Source organism: Callorhinchus milii, unplaced genomic scaffold (assembly GCF_018977255.1).
Source record: "Callorhinchus milii isolate IMCB2004 unplaced genomic scaffold, IMCB_Cmil_1.0 Scaffold1, whole genome shotgun sequence".
Lineage (NCBI taxonomy): Eukaryota > Metazoa > Chordata > Chondrichthyes > Chimaeriformes > Callorhinchidae > Callorhinchus > Callorhinchus milii.
The window spans coordinates 58,890,485-58,910,144 of NW_024704742.1; the positions used below are offsets into that span (position 1 = coordinate 58,890,485).

General features: G+C 39.9%; 1 protein-coding gene and 1 non-coding gene across 2 annotated transcripts in view; both read right to left on the reverse strand.

The window, feature by feature from the left end:
• The window catches only part of LOC103180210 (teneurin-3), a 159,978-nt gene that overhangs the window by 135,997 nt on the left and 4,321 nt on the right, over positions 1-19,660 (reverse strand). The window contains exon 2 of the mRNA XM_042341646.1: positions 3,527-3,633. The gene's annotated coding sequence lies outside the window, so the exon portion shown is untranslated. The remainder of the gene's footprint in view (positions 1-3,526; positions 3,634-19,660) is intronic.
• trnae-cuc lies at positions 234-303 on the reverse strand. Its single transcript has one exon. It is a non-coding gene; the product is annotated as a tRNA-Glu (tRNA).

The window sequence follows — 19,660 nt, forward strand, 5'->3', positions numbered from 1 at the left end:
ATAATCCTTGCATTTGATATAGCGCTTTTCACGTTTTCTAGACGTCTCAAAGCGCTTCACAGAATATACTGTAAGGTGAATTGACTATATATTTGTGAGCAAAATACGGCAGCCAAATGGCGCACAGCGGTGTCCCACAAACAGTCGTGGATTGAAGTGACCAATTTATTATTGTTTTTTTTTCTTGAGGGATTATTATTAGGCGTGTGGAGTAAGGAAACTTGCCCAAGGTTTTCCCCTGCTGGGAATCGAACCCAGGTCTCTCGCTTGAGAGGCGAGCGCTCTAACCACTGAGCTACAGGACTCCACTGTGGAGTATAAAGCTGTGGACTGAAGGTACTTCTCTTTGAACAGAATCCACACCATTCTCAATGTCACAGCTACAAGACACCCAAGACTTGACTTTGAAATACAGTACATACTGTGACGTGGGACAATTACACTGGCATACATATGATTATAGAACACAGAATACTTAATTCTCAAAGACTGAACAATGATTAGTGTAGTCTGTATGTTTGGGTTTTAATTGTGTCACTACATATCCATTGTGATTACGTAGTCACTTTAAAGATCAGTGCATTATCTAAATTACCAACTAAATTACGGAGAGAAACCATTAATTAAAACATACAAGTGTAACAGCTTGGGTGAATTTGGCAGAGAAACTCCTTTTAAAGCAGTTTGTTAATCTCTGCAAGCTCAAATTGAACTGCTGCCCAGGAAAAATGAATGTCTATGCTCACTGATGGCAGCTCAGGGTAGCAGAGAATATCCAGCTGTCTCCATCATAGCAACAATGGACAAGAATCCAAAACAAATGTTGCATGATGTTACTTTGATTTTGTAGATACCTGAGATTCAAGAAGTGAAGATTAGAACGTACTGTATTTTTATTGTCTCTGCCATAACCTCTAGCTTGGGTGCAAAGCCTTGACGTCCATGTCTTGGGATGTCCTCTCAACATGAAAGGCGCTATATAAATGCAATTTGTTTGTCTTTTGGTTTGTCTTGTATGTAGAAACATCTCAAAAATGATTTACATTAATTCCAGTCATATGTCACAACTGATTTTTGAAAATGAAGACAGCAGCAAAGTCTTCCAAACAGTCATTCGATGAAATACCAATTTATCTGAAGAAATGTTGGCCAGGACACCAGGAGAAACTCTTTTCTGTTCTTGAATAATATCATTGGCATCTTTAACATGTATTTGATGCCAGGCAGAGAAGACATCTGTTCAACGCTACATGTAAAGCAATTGTATCTCTGACAAGGCAGTGCTCTTCCAGTACTGAGCTGTGAGCTCAAGTCCTGAGATAGCACATCATCTTTGACCCAGAAGCAAGAATGCTACCAAACTAATACTTAGAGCGCCCTGTGCTATCTCTTTGAAACAAAGAGAAGCATCATTATCATGAGGGTAGAAAGTTTGAGAGAGAATGAGTGCTCAGCAACATTCATTGGAAGAAATTTTGAGAGACAGATTTCAGCTGAGTACAAAAGTATGACATTGACCATTCTCCAATTTTAATACTCTTCACTTTAAAGGACAGCAAAAGGATTCTTCTTGAATTCAATCAGGAACATTATTTACAATCGACTTTCATAAGGAAACAATAGCAAAAATGTTTTCAAAGATAACTGATCGAAATTCTGACAAATTAAGCCAGGAGCTACCTTGGGAGCACTTAATGTGCCTGTGTGGACAATACACTGCTGGAACTGCAGGTCAAGAACGTGTTAGAAGATTTACAGTCTGATATAAATGTAACATAAAAGAAGTCCATATTTGGATTAGTTCAAACATTCCTTGCTGTTTAACAATAACAAGGTGTTAGAAAATGATACCTAGTGATAACTTAGAAAAACAATTTGTCTTAAAATTTAAGATTGTTAAGAATTGGGTGGGGGGGGCAGATAATTTTTAAACTCAACCTTAATTTGATAGCCAGTCAATCCTTGACTGTTTGTGGGACACCACTTGCGCAATTGGCTGCGGTATTCCTCCACGAAATAGACAAGTCAATTCACTTTACAGCATATTCTGTGAAGCATTTTGAGACATCTCTATAGGCACTACATCAAATGCAAGAATTATTAGTCCTTTATAAGACAAAGTAGTTGTACAGGAAAACACTAGATGGAATGAAAGGCCTACGAGCCAACAATTGTGATGCTTTGATGTGCTAAGGGTCATGGATTGAGTTCAATGACCTTCTGATGTTTAACACATGGATTGTGTATTGAAGGCAGACCTCCACTGCCCTGAATCCAATCTCAAAGGCTGTGTCAAGAAGACAGCCACACCATCCATTGGAGTTTAACTCGTGGATCTCAGCATTTGTCTGCTTGACAGTAATAATGTTAACAATGTTAACAAGATAATCCAATGCAAACCTAACATGCAGAGTCCTGTAGCTCAGTGGTTAGAGCACTAGCCTCACAAGCAAGAGACCTGGGTTTGATTCCCGGCAGGGCAAAACGTTGGCTAAGTTTCCTAACTCCACACACTTCTGATTACCTAGCAGTAAGTAGGAACCCGGTTGTTAATCAATTGGCGGATTGCTTTTCCGGGGATAATAATCTCTCAAATAAAAAGTAATAATAATAATTTGTGTATTGAAGGCAGACCTCCACTGCCCTGATGACACGATTGTTTGTGTGACACTGTTGTGCACAATTGGTTGCGGTGTTTCACCCACATATATACAGTTAATTCACTTTACAGTATATTCTGTGAAGCCCTTTGAGATGTGAAAAGCACTACATCAAATGCAACGATTATTATTATTAGATTATTATTATGTGTGAGGCTGGTTTGCTGATGTGGCCACTGAGAATTATATTAGGAGAGGGACAAGTTCATCTCCCGCTTGCCTGGGAACAGTTAATGCCTTAAATATCAATGAATGTGTGATGTAGCACCATATGTGTTATGTTCATAACATCACAATTTTCATTCCATAGATGCTATTGAAATAAAAAGTGCTGAATTCTCATGGTGGCTCAGAATATACATGCAATGGCTTGTGTGGACCTCACCTTTAGAGAATCAAGAAGATCTTACATTCAGTCTCTCATTTGTGCAGTTCTCAGCTAAGGCAGCATGTGAGGTTGCACAATTAGCCCTGGGTTAGAGGAGGAAAAAGAAACAGCAAAATCTCCCTGACTATTTTCTAGTCACCACCAATGAGTATAAGATAGACAGGCCATACGCTTCCTCCCACCTCAAAGTTAAATAGGACCATCACTCACTGTCTAGAAAGCACACTCAAGTGAGATACTGGAGAGTCGCATGGCGCCTGTAGAGCAATATCCCACACAAGTTAATTCTACATTCAGAAAAGAATGGGAGGGTCTGGGAGGGGATTGGGGGCACAACAAAAGAGCAGAACACAGAGTTACAGATCATGAGTGAGCATCAACGACGGCCTGTACACCAAAGCTGAGATCATAGTCACAGAACAGGAGAATGCACAAAGTGAAGGTCTGAGAGAAGAACATATTTTGGCAAGTTGCTCACCTTAGGATGTTGACAATGTGCTTTTTACCATATCATCATGTTTGTGCACTCCTGTAGCTCAGTGGTTAGAGCACTCTTCCCGAAAGCAAGAGGACCTGGTTCGATTCCTGGGCAGAACAAAACGTTGGGTAAATTTTCTTAACCCACTCCTCTGTTTATCTAGCAGTAAGTAGGAACCTGGTTGTTAGTCTACTGGTGGATCGCTTTTCCGGGTGTAATAATCTCTTAAAAAAAAATTTGGTCACTCAATCCCCAGCTGTTTCTGGGACACCGCTGTGTGCAATTGGCTGCTGCGTTTTGCTCACAAAATATGCAGTTAATTCACTTTGCAGTATTTTCTGTGAGACGTCTTGAAGATGTGATAAGGTGCCATATCAAATGTAAGGATTATTATTATCATATTATGAATGGCAGAGGCCTGGGAGCTGGAACCATATCTGCTATCATGCCCAGAGAATGATAAGCAGAATTGGAGGAAAAAGCTGAAATGGGGAGAGAAAAGGCAGCACACATGTGCAAAAGGCTGGTTTTCTACTGCATCTCTTCTGCTAATTTACCATTTAACACATCCCCTCCAGACATTCCCCTCCATTGTTGGTATAAATTCAGTTGGCAAAAGAATACGTGGTATCAGACAGCCAGGTTTTTTTTATATAAAAAGGTCTGAATCATTTAAAAAAAAGTTATGTATTATCATAATGTTGGGTGGATATGGTGGGGGGTTGTTGGGAGCAGCAAGTCTGATTCAATATTTCTTGGCAAACGAGTGAGTGGAACGAAGCCTGTGTACCAGACTTGTCTTGTGGGGAGGGACTGAGAGGGTATTTGCACTGGGACCAGAGAAGGAATGCATGATAGATCCAAATCCTTGAAAGTCCCAAGAGCCATCTCCTAGCCAGGGTGATCTGCTGGAACACGGTGGGTGGAAAGAAATCATCTTTAAAGATTGACACAATGAAACTTTATTCAAATCCAAATTCCTAATCCTCAGCTCCTTTCTTCATGTGAAAATGTTTTAGTCGGAAACTTTCTTTGCAGCCAAGAAAATAGTTGATCAAAACATTCCAGTGGAATTTGGAACAGAAACGAGGTCAAAGACTGGAAGCAGCTCGCATGACAGATTTACAAAATGCCTGAGTAGGTAGGAATGTTAGTATAAGAAGTCAGGAAAATGACTAGGCTCAGTTGGAATGAGCGTCAGTGCAGACAGATCAATTGGTTTGGACAAGCAGAATTCATCGGACTGATTTTTTTTAACAAAAGCAGATGACTGGCATGGAGCAACACAGCCCACCTGAAAGATGTGACTACAAGCAGTGGTTCTGAGCAGAAGTTAAGATGAGGTCCCATTTGCCTGTGTTCCAGCTGTACATTAAAGATCCTGTGACACCACTCAAAAAGAGAAGGTGCTCCCCTGACCAAACCTCTTCCAGAGAAATTGGTCAATTCATCTCATAACTGTTTGTGCGACTTTGCTGGTGCAAACGATTGCTACATTTGCCTTCAAAAATAGTCATGACACTTGACAACACGTAATGGTGAAGTGCTTTGGGATGTTTCGACATGAGAAAATGCTATACAATTGTCAGTTCTTCCTTTTTTCTAATATTCAATGTCACAAAGTGGGACAAAATGCTCGTTGGGAGTCCCATTAGGAGCCATAGCAGGCAAAGGGGTGCTGAGCAACTGCTGCAGAGTCGCTCTGCTCGAGAGGTGAAGGAGAGAGAAGAAAACCTCAGCGGGAAGGATCTAGATGCCGGGCGGTCTCTGTCGCCTCCTGGTGGCTAGCGATAAGTGGAACCACGTGTAGCCTACGCGTTTATCCGCTTAGTTCCAGGCATAGAAGCTCGACAGACAAAAGGACTAGGGTTGAAAGCAGAAAAAAAAGCACATTCCAGAATACCACACTCTTCCCCCAGTAAAAATGAAGTACAAAAAAAAATCATATTGTCTGGAAACAGCGGGATGGTAAAAAGGGTGAGAATTTTTCAGAAACAGTAGATGGGACATCAAAGAGTCGCAAATCCGCTTTTGGGGAGCAGTAATTGATGGTCTAATCCTCTCACAGGGAGGCAACCCTACAATGCAAGTATCGGTTGGAGATGCAAACAGGATGAACATGAAAGAAAAATTGCATTGTCAAAGTGACCACTTTCATGTACTGTAGTCTAACAAATAAACTGAGGTAGGGAAGAAGAAATATTCAGCCGTTTAAAGATTTTTTGCTAAGGCAAAAGGAATTTTTTTAACACTGCCAACCACCTCCACTTTTTAAAAACTTACACCATTTACATTAGCTGATACTACCAGACTCTCAAGAAATTAATGACCAGTGTTATGTATAATTGCATTTAAATGGATTTACCTGACTTAACTGTTAATTAGGCTTTTAAACCAAAACACAACAATTAACCTCTTTGAGGGCTATGGCAATGTTTCAAAACTCGAAATGAAAGTGCATAATGTTACATCAGAAACTCTTTGTTTGGTCTGCCGGGTGTCTGACACATGCAGAAACCCATCGCCATGTTAAGAGTATCCAAACCAGACAGAGTTCTATGTATGCCACCTATACTTGGAAATTCATTTCTGGAATTTGACCATTAAGATACTTGGTAAGCTATCCGGCCTCAGCTGGTTAGACTCCACTGAGAGCACGGTCTGGCAAGCTTGCCGCTGAATGTCCAGCTAGAACCATCCTATATGTTAGGGCTATGGCTTGTACAGTTAACAGAGCCAAGTGATCCTACTGACTTGCCCGGTGGTTTGTCATCGGCATGTCACCTTCCAACCTGTGATGTGAAACAGAAAGCAAACATCTGCTTTCACTTCTTAGCTTTACTTTGGTCCCAAGGAACATGCGAACAGAGCCACAAAAATGTCAGAACATTGGGATGGCTTTCTGCTGGTATGCTATCTTTATAGTCATCCGTTACATTAAAAAAAATCACAAGTTTTATTGCTAGAGCAAGTTGCATTGATCTCCAGTAGTCTTCAAACAGCTTACAGACAATGCGTCTAAGTTTCTCAGGCTTGTGCTGCATGACTGTCTAAATGGTCAATTGTACAAACTTTCTATAAGTCGGGCACTTGGGTTTGTATCAGCTAGGTGCATACGCATGGGTTGCCGAATGAAAAAGCCACAAGGTTTGGCAAATACAATTCAATGTTAAAGATGTATTAACATACGGTCCTCATTTGGTAACACAGTAACATCAGCTAAAACCGCTAGGCTAGATTCTAGCTGTGTGCCAACACCTAAACGTTCGCTCCACCACCATTACCAGCCATGATACCAGGGCTTTCTTTCCCAACTCCATACAACTTCAAGACAAGGATGAACCATAACTTTTGACAGCTCAACATTGGTAAGAATGAAAGTCGCACCTCCTGCTCTCCATTGACTTTGCCAAATTCCACTAGCTATTTATCATCAGATCAGTTTCAAGATCCTGATTTACAGTTTCTTCCATAGACTCCATGCTGCCAATCAGATCTTCGCAAGCCCCATTTCCTCATCTCTCTGCTCTTTTGACTTTGGACTCTTGCTCGTGTTCCCTTCTCTTCAATTCACAATCAACTTCTGACCTTTCAGCAACCATGCCTCTGCCACTGTCACATTCATTTTGTTTCACTTCAACTCTCTTCGCTTTCAATAATCTTTCAGAAAACACCTATCTCTGCACTTATGCCCTCCTTCACTTCTACATTTCTTCCTCTTTTTGGTCGCTGCAGACCAATCCCTTTGTTAAGCACTTTGAGACTTTTTGTTATATAAACAGAGCTTTACAAGTATAAGTTATTACTGATGTAATACACCTCAAAGAAACCATACAGCTACATGGAGCTAAACATAGTCAAACCACTTTAAATCACAAAATAATAAGCAGTCTGCCTGAATCTCCAGCGGGTGATGGGAAAATGATCGCTTCATGCATAAACTAAGCAAACATTCAAACAAACATACTTCGAAGACCCTTATTGAAAGAACTTACTAAGAAGGAACCATAGGGAAGAAATCCTGAAGACTTGAAACTCAAGCATCAGATGGAAGTATCATCTAACCAATCTGCACCCTGCTGGCAAGTTGTGCCTTGATGCTATCTACATGATACTTGCCCTAAGAAACCATGTGCTGAAATACATCAAGAGTGAGATCAAAACCCACAGAAATAAGCACCTTCTAATCTAATCTAATGGTGTGAACATGACATGTCAAGCAACAACACAGTTGTTCCTGAAGAAATATACGACTGAGCATTCACCTTCTTGCAGATATTTGGCTTTTCTAAGCTTAAAAATGTTTCACAGCAACAAAACTGCCTCAAGTGCTTAAAAATAGGAATGCTACGTGTACAGGGAGTGAGGAGAAGCATGGGATTACTTGATGGGATTACTTGATGGGTTTAATAACCTTCGTACACGCTTGAATATCATATGATTCTACTCACTAAAAAACATTAAATATTCTCTGTGGGAGAATCTTGGTAGTTAGAAGGCGGTGTTTGATTGTAAATTCATCTAAGGTCAGGGAGAAGTTGCAGAACATTGCCAACTCTGGAAACCAACGTGGGTCCATTTCATTCAATCAGCAGGGTTTGTGAGAATTCAGATCTTCACATTGGGCAGTTTTCAGCCAAAGAAGGAATGGAACATGTTTATGATTCCTTACCTGGATTCACAGCTTTCTCTCGAAGGCAGTGAGAGGAATGATTACCAGACAAATGTGAATTGCATTGGTAAATAACGGAGCTCTCTTGGTAAAGTTGCAGAGATAAAATCATCCTTACATTTTTTTCCTCTCCCATGTCATATTGTCAACTCTATTGGTGCCTGCTGGTGTACCCATAGTGAAGTGGTAAAATGGTCTTGAGACACATCAATTCCTTATTCCTGATCAATTACTTGGCTGATGGGATGAGAGTCAAAGACTGATGTGATTGCAGACAACATTAAAGTCTCCACCACACTGCCCCATGCCAAGCCGAATTCATCCATGGGCTAGAGACGCTTTCAAGTTTTGTTTTACATTTCACATCACTAAAATTGACAACCAACTGGGCCTCTGGCTCCCCTGCGGTTTGTTTTTTTAGATTAGTAAAGGTACAGTTCAGCCGTCTCAACATTAACCACAAGAAAGCACACAGCAGCTAAGTCCCTGCGATCAACTGAGTGAGCAGACACAAAAGCTGCCCCAGTTGCCGCAGTCTGCAAAGACTGCAGCGGACAGGCCACGTCTCGCCTCGCCGAGATGGTGTTCGTGAACAGATCTTGCCACTCTCAACGGTGTCCTGAGACATGTGCTCAATTGCATCAAGCTAAATGAGGTGAGGGTGGTTCAGTGCAACCTTCTGTCATTGCAACACTGACAGAATGTGGCATCTCTGTGCATGCTCCAGTGGATGATTAGAGGAGAGGCAGCAGTACCTTTGGCTGAACTTGCGCCCTGCCTGAAGACACTTGGCAGATCAACACACCAGGCAACAAAAACCCAGAGATTTCATCTGGAATAACCGTGCTCATAAACTGTCCATCACACATGCTTTTTTATATATCAGACCATACCCTTGTGGAATACTTTACCACCTGTGCGCCTCATGACTAATGATCATCCGAAAGAACTACAAGCATTCGATGCTGCAGTGCAATGAATACAACGATAGCCTGACCCCTTGTACATGTGTCAAGGCACTTTCTATATTGTGCTTTGAGCCGGTTTGCATTGTGGCATGGTCCATGATTTACATGAAACTAATCTTCACTCAGCAAGGACATAGTTAAGAGCTGATATCAGAGAACCTCGCCTGATCACAAACAGTGCTGAATTTACCCGTTTGACATTTCTCATTTCTTCCACATACAGAAACCGTACTGCTTTTGAATTTCAGGATTTGTGTACACACACATTTTTAAAATACTCTGTAAAGATCACATCTTCAAATCCCTATGCATAATTTCATGCCTTCAGGCCATCCTCCAGAAACTACCTGCATTCCTTGACTGCTGATGCCTATACAGTGCTCAATTACATCAAGCTAAATAAGAAACAGAATCAAAGGCATCTCTCAGAAATCGTTCGCTTATGAAACCTGCTAACCACAAATAATAAACACCACTCATAATTTACAAAAAGCATGCAGGAAACAGACACAGACAAGGCACAGAAACACTGGCAGAGACAGGGAGAGGAGGAGCAGCTCTTGATGTGACCTCGTGAATAAGTATAAATGATAGCTGGGAATCTGCTTCTTGCTGCTTTTTCTACAGATGCTGATATTTTGTTTGAGGGAACACATTGATTACATCCCATAAATACCAGGCTCTATGGTCATGTTACAAATGGATCTTTCCATTAAATAGTTAATTTGCAGAGGGTACAAAACAGTGCTGTAAGTCATAACATAATTTACACACAGCAATTCCATGATGTGGATAATTTGCAAAAATAAACAGTTCTGTATCCCATTAAATAGTTTATACACACACAAATCTAAGACATTTCCTGGCTGTTGAGAAAAGCATAATACACCTGCTGGAAAAATGGTCTTTGCCCACTGTGAGTTCTCGCCTTGATCAGCACAAAATAATAACAATGAAAATGAAAAAATTTTAAATATAATTTGATAAAAAAGCACAGTAATATAGCCGGGAACTTCCTGCCTCTTTAATCTTACTGAAAACAGCAGGAATAGGATCAGTTAGCACTGAACCACTGGTTATTGTTGAGTTTTGCCTTGTGATGCTTTCCTGTCTTCAGCCTTTACACATTATGACAGCAGTTCTTGTCAAGTGTACTAAAGCTGATGGACAGCTTCCAGTGAAAGCAAAACCAAAAAAAGTTATTTTTATTCAATTACTATTTTGTAATTCAACAGAATTGTAGGCTGATTTATTTCCCCCAAAAGATATTTCAGGCACTACTTTAGAATTGTATAAAGGAAAATTGTGGGGCTGTGCGGTTTCAATGATTTACCAATTTTACTACCACCTTACAGCTGTGGCAGGCTAAATAGATGTAAACACTTTTTTCTTCAATCTGAAATCTGTTAAATTTTCATGTCTATTTAAAGCTGCGTGCAATCGCACAATAATTTATCTTCTATACTTCACAATCCAATTGCTTAATGCACATTTTTTTCTTTAATGTTGCCAATTTTGAAGCAATAGCATTTTTTACATTCTTATGTCAAGATTCAAGGTACACAGCTCAACAGGATTCACGGCAATCCAGTATAATAATAATGATAATCCTTGCATTTGATGTAGCACTTTTTATGTCTTCTAGACATCTCAGACTATACTGTAAAGTGTATTGACTGTATACTTGTGGGCAAAACACGGCAGCCAATTGCGCACAGCAGTGACCCACAAACAGTCATGGATTGAGTGACCAAATTTTTATTGTTTATTTTCTTGAGGGATTATTATTAAGCGTGTGGAGTAAGGAAACTTGCCCAATTCCCTGCCGGGAATTGAACCCAGATCTCTCGGTTGCAAGGCGAGTTCTCTAACCACCGAGCTACAGGAGTCCACGATTGTCCCAGATTTGCATCCAAATTGGAACGGAATGGCATTATCTTACATTCTGTTGCTAAACTGTGGCATTCGACTATTTCTATGTGAACCATTCACATTTTGACATGATCAAAATAATGAAGATTCAATGCTTGACATTATGAATGCTGTTAATCACAACATTGGTTCGGATGAAGAAAGTCCTTCAGTCCATTTGATCTCATCCTTCCAGAATAATCATATTACCATCCTCCCATTACATCAGAGCGACCTGGTCTCAACCAACCTTCCTGGCAACCTGTTCCAATTGTTAATTATTCTGTGGGTAAAGAAATACTTGCTGATATCTGTCCTGAAATTGCTTTTTGCAACCCTGAATATGTGCCCTCTTGTTCTGCTTTCTCAGTGCATCCTAAAGTACAATTCTGTGTTTATTTTCTGAATCCCCTTTAAAACCTTATTTATCTCTAGACCACCTCCTTCTGAAACATCTCTTTTCTAGATTGAAGAGACACAGTTTGTCCAATTGTTCCATTTTGCTCATTCCTCTCACACGCGGGACCTCCCTGCCCTCCACCCCTCCTGATCCTAACCCTCTGCTCAGGTCCAAATCTCTGACTGTCCAGCACCTTGGATCATCCTCCCAATGTGAAAGGCCGTATACAAATGTAATTTGTCGTTGTTGCTCTGCAATGCTCTGTCTCCATTTCTTGTCCCGGCAACCAGAACTGTATACATTCTAGCCAGAGCACTATACAACCCGAAACCGAAGGGGAATCTGAACTCAACTGCTTGACATTAGAACCCATCATAATTTATTGAGGAAAAAAAGGGCTGGAAACTAAAACTAATGTTACCAACTCAAGATTTTACACATTAGTTTTAACAAGTAATCTATTAAATGTCTAAATTTAAATCACTTACTGCTTGCAATGGAGACTGGGGACTTAATTCATCTTCAAACGGCACAAATGAGTATCCAGGGCCTTGAAGAAGTAACGTAACTCTTATAAACACATGGCGAATGCCACATCTTACGTTGTTAAAATGCTGTAAACTGCCCGATGGTGCAAAAATAAATAGCAAAAAGTGAGCGTTTTAGACTGAATGACTTGTAACAGTGAAAATACCTGCATTGGAACATTCTCTAACACAACGCACGTGGAGTATAATTTGCAGCGCTTCTTAACAAGAATCGTGACATTAACATTCCTGCCGGCCAGCAGGAACTCTGATCCAAAAGTAGATCCAACAACAGCAACAACTTGCATTTATTTATATATCGTCCCTCATGGGGGGTAGCATCCTGGAATGCTCTGATCCCATCAGAATATAGACAATGATGTACTCGCAGTTGCTAGAAGGAAGCCCCGTTTGCATGACTAAAATTCCTTATTAAGGAATCCCACTGAGAAATACAGTCCTGCAATTTAGACCAAATTATTCATTGAGTCACTCATATATGGGTGGACGCAACTCTGAAAGATGACCTCCGAAAACGCAACTTTTATTTTATAGGGCACGTTAATAAGAGAGAAAATATTCTGGATCTCAATCCCAACTCTCAAAACATAAGTATTGTTCATTCCTCTATCCAATATCTCCCAAGAGATTTTTGCTTTTTATGTTTGCACTATCAGATATAATGAACCAACTCTAATTTCCCCCCCATTATTTTTTGCTATCGAAGAAAAGTAGGACATCTGCACACTCATAGTTTATTATAATTCCCACCAGTGGTGCAGTGAAGACCTTTTGCTTTGTGATACTTTGCCAGTGAAGCACTGTAAGAAATACTGCAGCACAAAGGGTGCCTTGCACAATAACTAACAGCCGGCAAATTAAACTATTTGCTTTCAGTCAAGAGTTTGGTGCTACTGGAGGGAACAGGTAAGAATATGTACACGGGGCAATCTTATCCTCTCAGACTTCACTGTCAGGAAATACTTCTGAGATATACACTCAATGTACGATGTCCAACAACAACAAAATTACATTTGTATAGAGTCTTTCATGTCAGGAGGACATCCAACAAAGAAGTTTTACCTTACGTAAGAATATCTTAAAAGAAAAATACAGATGATGCGAGTTGAAGACAAAGGAGAATACATTGGTTTCAGATATTAAAGGCTCAAGCAGTTTCCAGTAAAACCACTGCAATTTTTTCCAACAAGAAAAATCAGAACAAAAACCTAAATCAGATGTTTCATCCCTACATTATATCTCAGATTTCATTGAAAATTGTTTTCCCCTTGCACTGCAACAGAGGGAGGAAGACTCTTCAAATGAAAATTCACATGTCAAACTCCAAATAAGCGATTCCCTGATACGTCACAATAGGCAGTAGGTGTTGGCAGGTCAGCACCCAAACCCCCCCACATGATACATTCCCAGCCTCAGTATGGCCAGAGGTCAGCTGCTTCCCAATGCAATGTGGGTGGGAAGAAAATCAAGAGAGATGTGGAGTCCTATAGCATATTGGTTAGACCATTCGCCTCGCAAGCAAGAGGACTGGAGTTCGATTCCCGACCAGGACAAAACCTTAGGCAAATTCCCTTTGTTTGCCTAGCACAAAGTAGGAACCTGGTTGTTAGTCGGTTAGCATATCACTTTCCGGGGTTAAAATCCCTTAAAAAAGTATTATAATTTAGACACTAAATTTGGACTGTTTGTGGGACACTGCTGTGTCTGCCGCTGCTGTATTTTGCCTGCAAATTATACAGTCAATTCATTTTACAGTATATTCTGTGAAGCACTTTGAGGCGTCTCAACTACATGATAAAGTGCTATATCAAATGCAAGGATTATTATTATAGACGTCTTTGGCCATTTGAGACAACGCCTGATTGCAATGGTTGAAGGCTGTTCCCAGGTCAACCTCTCAGAGTGGATGCTTACGGAGACCTAATAAAGGCAACAGGGAGAACATACTGATCACAACATACGAGATACCTTAACGGATCAGTGGTAATGTTGCTGCTTTATAGGAACAAATAGAAACATGGCAAAAAAAAGGCAGAGGGAACCTTCATTGCACAAAAGTCACTGTGGTGCTACTGGAAACTTTCTTTGCTGACATTTTTGTTACTGCGCTGAAATTATTATCACATGAAGAAGTCTTAAGAAACATTCATGTTGAATAACTAATGCCAAGCGACTGAAAATTAACTTCAAAGCTCAGTTATCTGTAGCATTTTGCGAATTTAGTTAAACTGCTGAGGGAGACATGACTGTAGGTGCATTGTACTACCCCTTACCCAGATCAATACAATAACACTGTCTCTAAGTCACTCACTAGATAACACACTCAAAATTTCTGTAGGTACTTGAAAGGTACTTCTTTTTAAAAAAAAATTCATGATGTTAAACATATTTCAGAAATAATAGTAATAATCCTTGCATTTGATTTACCGACTTATCACGTTGATGAAACGTCTCAAAGTGCTTCACAGAACATATTATAATGGTTGACTGCATTTTGTGGGAAACTGAAGCAGCCAATTGCACACAGCAGTGTCCCACAAACAGTCTTCGTTTGACTGGCCAATTTTTTTTTGGGGGGTGGGGGGGGAGAGTGATTATTTCCCGGAAAACAATCTGCCTATTAACTAACAACCGTGTTCCTGCTTACTGCTAGGGAAACAGAAGCATGTGGAGTAAGGAAACTTGCCTAAGGTTTAGCCCCGACCAGGAATTGAATACAGGTCTTTTAGCTTGCGAGGCAAATGCACTAACCATTTACGTTACAGGATGTTATTCCCTTTAGTGGCAACTTTTATTCAACACAAGTGGTGCATCAGATACAGCACCTCAATTCAGTGCAGCTGACAAAACATAGAATGACAAATGTTGTAAAATGTTCCAAAATAAATAGAGACATTGGGCCACTCACCTTTATTTAAACCCTTACTCTGTCGGTTTAGTCCACACTCGTTTACTTTTATATCGTTCAAGATAAAGTAGTTCCTTATGCTTAGCTAAGTGTTCTAATATGTACCTGTAACAATATGTGCCTTTGAATTCACCAGTGCAATCTTTCCTAACTTTGGTTTTTCAGACTGCATTTGGAAATTTAATGGCTCTCTTTTCATCTGAGTAGCCCCTGGTGTTTCTAATCCGGAACTACTGGAAAAAATAGGAGTTTCTCCCTGTGTCCTGGTCAGCAATCCCCCAACTAAATTTGGTCACTCACTTCAAAGCTGTTTGTGAGACATTTCGTTCTACAAATTGGCTGCTGGGGTCACATGCAAAGACACAGTCATTAACTATACATCACAGCAAATTCTGTGAAGAGCTTTGAGACATCTTGATGACATACAAATGCAAGGACTGTTATTGTAATAAATGTTTTTTTGTAAAAAAAAAGGACTAAAACATAAACCCACGCACACCTGAGATTATAAACCCCAGGGGCTACTTAGATGAAAAGAAACTTGAAAATAGTTTGAGAAAACAAGATTTTAAGAGATTGTGCTGGTGAATTTCAAGGCACACATCGTTACAGGTATATATATGAGCAGCAGTCCAGGAACAGGTGGTTTCACTGATCGAACTCCGGATATAGTTCAGCGAGTATTTTTCTTTTTTGTATGCATTTATGGGCAGTGAGAAAGCAGCAGAAAAGAAGGAAGGCAGTGTGGATCTGCGAGACCTGAGTCAACTAAAATTCAATAACATGGATTAAATATTACACTACTGAACAAAACAGCAACCCAGTGTGACACAGTTGCCAGAACAAATGTCGCAACTGAAGCCAGAAACGAAAACCCCTTTCAGTTTTCTAATTTTAATACACAGCAGATGCCGCTAGGAAATACAGTAAATATAATGCATATTATATAGACTTATCAAATATCTATGTAACAATTTTAAATATGATTCCTGGTTGGGCTTGGTGCACGAAAAGAACAGAGAATTTAGAGCAGGTGCAAATATCAACAGCAACTTGCACTTGTATAGCGTTTTTCACACAGTGTCTCAGAGCACTTAACACTGGAGGAATCTGATTGCGAGCCAGGGGAGGGGTTGATAGCTCAGATCTGAAAATTGGGAAGAAAGGGTCAAGGCGGAGGAATAGAGACAGCTCCAACGTTTCAGGGCGTAGTGGCTGTAAACACGGCCACCGAGAGTAAGGAGGTCGGAGAGGGAGGTAGGTACCACGGAGTGAAGGAATTTAAATATCATCCCTGATAAAATGTCATGAATTCTTCAGAAGGATCACCACCTAAAACTGAATGTATTTTTGCTTTTCTGTTGCTAACTGAATTTGCAGGATTCCTGGAATTATTTCAAATTTCCATTTTTTTTATTTCTATGTCTAAATAAGCGTTTCACTTTAAGGGGTGAGAAAGAGGAACAGTCTGTGCTCATCAGTTACAGTTGTCAGTTCTGGAAACTATAACACTTTTTCTTTTTTTATTTGGCTCAGTGTAGATAGTAATTACTTCAGGGTGTTTTGCACATATCACTTGCAGGGTTGATTTCAGCTTGGCTCAGTTGGCCACATTCTTAATAATAATACTTGCATTTGATATAGTGCCTTATCACATTGTTGAGATATCTCAAACTTCACAGAATATATTCTAAAGTGGATCGACTGTGTATTTTATGGCGAAATGCATGCAGTAGTACCTCACAAACATTGACTGACCAATTTTGTTTTTGAGGGATTATTACACTGGAAAGCAATCAGACAATCGAATAACAATCGGGTTCCTACTTCCTGCTAGGTAAACAAAGGGGTGTGGAGTCAGGAAATTTGTCAGGTTTCCCCCTGCCTGGGAATCGAACCCGGGTCCTCTTGCTTAAGAGGCCTCTGAGACACTAAGCTGTGGGTTCAAATGCCATGTCTGAACTTGAGCTCAGAGTCGAGGCTGACCGTTAATGTTCCACTGGGGAAGTGTTAACATTTTCGTAGGTGCCAACCTTCAGATGAGATATTAAAACTGAAGTCTCATCTACACCTGCAGCTGAACATTAAAGATCTATTTGATACTATTTTACAAGAGTAGTTGATTTTGAAATGCGTAATTTCTCATTGTGTCCTGGCCAACATCTTCCATATAATTTGCTAAATTCACTTTGCAATTATTTATGAAACTCTCCTATGCGCAAACTGCCTGCAAAAATGCCCACTACATTTGATATTAATTGCGCTAAATATTTGTAATTTTGATGCAGTAAGACAATAACTAGACACCATAAAAATGCAAGTTTTTTCTTCCTAACGTCAAAATGCAACAATACATGTTTTGCAGCCATTTCCATACAACCTATCCTAAGTAACCTAATAGATACACGTTTTTGAGCACTGGATTCAAATTCACAAAAGAAACAGACACACAAAGATTTTCATCCTATCAATCAGTTTGAACTCAAGTTCTAGAGGTGAAAGGGCAGTTTTTAAACCTCTCGCTCCACCCTGTCAATGTTATTTTCCTTTTTACTGCAGAATTCACTCTGCTACTATTAGGTTCAGTTGCTGTCATCACAACAACTATCTGCATGCACCACAGCCCACTCAAGAATGGAAATGGACTTTTCACAAATGCACAGGGCTGCCCTTATCTGGTTACCATTTACTCTGCGTAGTAAAACTTCTAAGAAATAACAAGCTAAAAACAATGGCATTCCTTCAGAATGCCTTCAAATCCCTCTCCAGTGTCTCCTGTTCTTTTGCTCAAATAAATGGCACCTTAGCATGCACAAATGCTTCAAATCAATCACCAGCAAGGTTAATGCAGACTAATAACACTGGTTTAGATAGAGACTGAGGAAAAACAGAATATCTTATTTGAAATTGATTGCAAGTAAAGCACTTAGTATTCACAATAAATGTAATCCTCCAAAGCATTTCTGTATACAAAAGCATTAATCTTCATTATGATTAATGATACATAACAAAACTGCTCAATGTGAAAGAACATGGGTGGGGAGGGGGGTGGAAAGCGGGACAAGAAATCAGGCTTCTAGCGATACTTGGAAATATCAAACAATTTAAATAGAAATTCTTAATTAAAATTTACACAACAGCAGTAACTCAGTATCAGACACACCAAGGACCTGAAAGAGTTTTATTGTTCATGTAAAACATTAAGTGTAAATGTGTAAACCTTTCCCCTTTTAATAAATGGTAACAACATTTTAGACAGCCAAAGCCAATTTTTGAAATTGACACCATTGTTTCGTACAATAAGAGCAGAAATTTAGTCTTGTTATAAAAAAAAGTCTGTTAAGTCCCTGTGTAAATTACAATTAATTCCATTTTTTAATACTAAACGATATATTGTCATGCTCTGATGCTCACTGCCCTCTCTTTAATCTATTTATGGTGCGTTTCTGGATTCTACAAATCAAACATACAACACGATTTTAAAAAATACCTCAGTATTTCTGTCACTGTGTCTATCACTTAATTTTCTGTTCTGATAGGAACTTTTAAATAAAAATGTAAGGAGATTTAAAATGTCCTTTAAGATACACAGAGATTTCATTACTCTAAGGGTTAAGAAGCACAATCCTACTGCATATTATCTGAGTAATGATGTGTGAACATTTTGCCCTTTTAATTGAAATCTCTATTTTCCTGGCTTTCTATGCGATGGAGCGACTTTACAGCTGCATTACTCCTTTGTACATGGATCGATTACTAATCTATCAGAAATGCATGAACCAGAATTTCACATGAAGGAAGCCATCGATTTTTCTCCCCCAATTTTCTCCCCTCATGTTCTGCAGACAGTGACTCATGCTGGGACATGGTCTGAGGACAGGAGGTAAGCAACCCTCTTGTATTTTAACTGGGTAACTAATCTTCATGTGTGAATTTCAACAGATTAAACTAACTGGGAAAAAGGAGGAGGAGGTTAAGGAGAGGGCATCACAATAGAGTTCAATCCCGGCTTCACCTGCCGGGACAAGACAATATGCCAACATAGGTTAGTAAGTAATAAGCATTTTTGGAAATCCTGATGGATTTTCTATCTCCATGTCCTGGTGGCATTGAGGTCAAGGGGAACACACTGATACCCACTAACTCAGTGCAGATCAAGGATCAAACCTATATTACTCAGTATGACAAAGTGTGTTCCTCTTCTTTACACATCAGTACCACATTGCAGGCAGAAGACTGAGCCATTAGCAGAGACAAAATAAACTACCATTCTTAAGATTTTGGGGAAGGGGAAAATCAAGATGAAAACACTTAGTGCAAAATATACACTTGGCTACATGTTACCTACCTCGGTTATGTTATGAAAGTGTTTGCACATTGTGTTACTTTTGTCGAATGATCTGAAATATACTGGCAGGATTTTAATCTTCCTTGCTTTCACAGACACACACTCACACACACAACAAAATAGACTTCTCACGATATTCTTTGGGAAATGGAAAAGTACTACTGTAGTAGCACATCCAGCAGGGGGAAGGAGGAGGAAAACAGCTTTCCCTCTCCTCCTCCTGCTTTGCCCATAACGCAGCCACGAAATAATCCTCACTCACCGTCACTTGGAGCAGTCTACAGTCAATGGCTGGGGAGTCTGGACCTGATCAGCAAACAGCTCACCAGCGACAATCTCAACCCAGAGTCCTGGCAGCATCCACCGCGGAAGCTGAATG